Source organism: Lagopus leucura, unplaced genomic scaffold (assembly GCF_019238085.1).
Source record: "Lagopus leucura isolate 7727_CA_CO unplaced genomic scaffold, USGS_WTPT01 Super-Scaffold_100024, whole genome shotgun sequence".
Taxonomy (NCBI): Eukaryota; Metazoa; Chordata; class Aves; order Galliformes; family Phasianidae; genus Lagopus; species Lagopus leucura.
The window spans coordinates 6922121-6926190 of NW_024962276.1; positions in this window are offsets into that span (position 1 = coordinate 6922121).

Below are 4070 nucleotides of genomic sequence, written 5' to 3' on the forward strand. Positions count from 1 at the left end.
TTCCCCGGAGCCTCCGAGCACACAGAACCCAATGAGGCACCGGCGGGTGAGAACTCTGCCAAATGCTGCACCTTGGCAGGAATATCAGAAGCCTATAAACCACAGTTCCTTCGGAGGATCTGCTGTGCCGTCCGGTCTCGATCTCTTCCCTCCAGCTTCAGATCCGTGTAGCCGTGTGCGCGTTGGTGTCGACGACTTCCTTTCTGAAAGCAATCAGATCTCTGGAAACTTCTGTTGACTTTTCCAAGTTCCGATAGCGTTACACCATGTTTGATATTGGGGTGGGGGGGGGGTGGGGGAGGAGAAAAACGTTCATAGGGTCTTTTTTAATAACTTCATATTTGTAATGCATTCTACAGATATGCATGGATTTTACTGGGATGCCAGCAGCGTGCCCATGAGGATGCTCCTGGTGCTCCAGCCCCATGCTGCCGGGGCTGATTTTGGGGTGCGGGAGCTCATGGAAAGGCCATCAAGAAGCGATGGGATGGAGCACATCCCACTGTGGCACGTGGGGTTCCTCACTTTGTACCGAAGCCTTTTCTAAGCAGACTGTCCGCGCATCCCAGCTGCATGCAGAGCGGTGGTCGTCGCGCCCGCCTTGTGACATGTTTGATACCGATGTTTTGCTACCATGTGAAGGCTGCAGAAATCGTCCTTACCTGCATCCTAAAGGAATTTTGTATTTCAGTATTATCTCTCTGTGTACTTTTTGTCAGATTTGTTAATATTTATAACGAGAACCCAAAATAAAAAGGGGAAAAAAGAGAAAAAATGAGGTGCAGCCTACGAGTCTCGCCTTGGCCATACCACCTAATGCTTCTAAACCAGTGCATGGGGATCGTTCTGCACCGCCTGCTCCTTTCTGCTGGACACATCCCCAGAGGGGATTTCAGGGTGAGGGATTAGGCAAGGGAGGATTAGGTACCAAACCTCTAAGTTCCCATTAAGGTTGCATCACTCAGAGGTGCTGCATGAGCAGAAGGCCACTGGGGATGAGCCATGCAATGCCCTGTGCTGCATTCAGACCACATTCTGCATGAATCGTTCCATTGCAGACGTTGTGAAGGAGCAGACTTATCACCCCAGCCCTGTCCGCACTGTATATATAGAGCTATAAATATATGGCTTTATGTATTTGTAGTAGTGGATATATACTTATATATTTATACTATTTGTACTCTATATCAAAGGCAGTGTGGTTATATCAACAGTATACAGCGTGTTTATGGCATGGCTTTACAGCTATGGCCAATGGGGCTCCCCCCACCACCATCACCCCACACTGTGCCCAGCACCGGGCTGCATTGTCACAGCAGTGCTCACGTAACCAAACCTATTTACTTGATTAAATGAGGCAGAAGGCAGGCAGCAGGTTTTTGGCTTAAGTCACACTTTATCCCCTCCGGAATAAAGAGCTGATTATTTAAAACAAAAAACAAAAAACAAGGAGGGTGAGTTATTCAGATTAAAAAGAAAAAGCTTAAGGTGTTTCAACACAAAGCTCCTCTCTGGGGCTTTATAAAGAGGTGGCTTTTGGGAAGGATCAACACATGCTGTGCTACAGAAGCACCGATGTCCTCCAACAGCTCCCAGGCACCTCCCAATGGGACCCCAGGGCCTTTTGATGGCCCCAGTGGCCCTACCTACCAGGCCCCACGGAGCACATATGTGGGGAGGGCTGTGCTGATGGGCACAGTGGTTGCCTGTGCCCCGGCAGTGAACAGGCTGGTCATCATGGTGTCCATCCGCTACAAGAAGCTCCGCTCCCCACTGAATCACATCCTGGTGAACCGGGCTGTGGCTGAGCTGCTGGTGACGCTGGGGGCAGCTCCAACAGCCTCTCCAACACCAACAGCTTCTTCATGTTCGGCAGGAACATGCATGAGCTGGAGGGCTTCATGTTCTCCCTGACAGGTAAGGACACGGATCTCATGGCCTGGGTTGGGCTGGCATCGCATTTGCATTGTCTGAGCTTGCTCTGAAGCCTTAAGTCACAGCGCAGGAGTCAATCAGGTATGTTTAGGTGCAGACTGTGTTAATAAACAGTAACAAAAACTTAGTAGCTCACCTTCATCTGCTTTACCAGCTGGCAGAGGGTCCCACAGAAAATGTTTCACCTCCAGCTATTACAGCTGGCACGACTGCTCTCATAGCAGGTGCCACAGACACTCACACAAAGGGGAAGATCAACATGGCAAGAAAAGTTAGATACAAAAGTATTTATTTATATTTAAGGCAGTAAGGAAAGGTCACTGATCTCCCAGCAAGGCTCTGGGATCACAAGGACAAAGCTGAGCAGAGCCCCTGCCCACACGGCTGAAGTGTTAACAGGAAGCAAAAGATTCCAATGCTTTTCAGAATAGAAAGAAATAAAACCCCCAAAACCGGCATGGGCTTCCACAGCTGCTAGGATGCTCTGCTAGGATCAATGCGCTGGGAATCTGAAAAGCATTGCTCACCCATGGCAGCAAACACATGGCGGGGTTAGAGGGAAGCAAAGGGAACAGCTGCACGATATTCCCCCACCAGTATGCAGTCTGCATCTTGGTAAGATCAGAGAGAAAGGTAATTTGGACCAGCATACAGTGAGATTTTGGGTACAGAGGCTTTTCCTCCTTGAGTTCCAGCTTCGAAACAAAACCATAACCAACAAAACCACATCCAAAAAAAGCCAAGTCCAGCATGATAAGTCCACAGGATCTGAGGACACAGCCACTGCTCATGGGACGAGCGCCTGCTTCTGTCCTTGCATGCCTTCACTTGATGAACCCCCTGCAGGGCTCTGCAAGGGCCTCTAAAGCCACAGCAGCAGGGAGACAGGGCACCCATCCTCACCAGTTCCCATCCCAGCTTCCCCCTGGGAAACCTCCCTGCTGGTGCCTCAGAGAGACATCAGAACAGCTCAGTATCCCCGTTTTAATTTAATTAATTGGCCTCTCGCTCTCAGGGAAGCTGAAAAGCAGCATTAGATGGTGCCGCCTCTGATCTTTTCTGCTGTCTTCCGTTGGTCCTTGTTTTATGCTTCCTGTTAATTACAGCTTTTGTGTCCATGCTTTATGTTATTAGGATGATTTACATTCACGCTAAACTTAATTCTGGAGAAGTACAAGCAGCTTAACAACCGAAATCTCCAACTGCTCTGTTCCGGCCTTGATAAGGAGAGCAGACAGGCTATGGACTGCTAGAAAGGTTCTCTAGCAACAGAAATAAAAATTCTCCACATTAAGATTAAAAAAAGATAGGAAAATGGTTCACAGTCTGCTCACCATTTGGTTTGATAGATAAAGCAGAAAAAAAAAATATCCAAGGAGCTAAGGAAAATTTCACATGCTGCAAGCCAAAGTGATCTTAATTACGTGCATTAAAACTCACGTGTGCTTGCTCCACTCCTCTGCTCTGCTGCAGACCAGCAAGTTTTAGCTGTTCTTTCTTTAATTCGTCCACAAAGACACTGCATCAACATTGTCCAGAGTAAGAGGTAATGGTCCTTCTCAGCACTTCTCAGCTACAGGTAACAAGGGCAGGATCACACAGCAAACATGATTTAACTTCTGCATGCTTTTGTCACTACTGTATGTTCCTTGCTGCCACACAAGGCTCCCCACGGCCCCCTGCCTGTGCAGAGCGAGGTCTTGTTGCAGCACTTTGTGTATCAAGAGGATGATGTTCCACTGCCTGCAGCGAGGACACAGAACCCCCTACACGTGGAGCAAACTACAGCTGACCTGAGCCCAGATCAGGAAACACTCAACTTGCACGTGGCACTGTCTAAAGCACTGCACACTATTTCCATGCACTGACACAGCTCTTACCCTACGCACCTCCTTGCTGCTGGTCCTTTTGACCCATCACCACAGGGCTTGCCTGAAAGGATCAGATGTTTGCTTTTTCTTGATTTCTTCTCAAGGAAGCTCCCCCAGCTGTGCTAGTTTGCAGCATCTCCCTCAGTATCACCTCAGTTGAATACATAACTTGATGATAGGGAGTAATAGTAACAAGTAAAAAAAAAACCAGAAGAATAATCACATGGGAGCACATTAAGCTTAGACATTTTTATTAGTGTCATT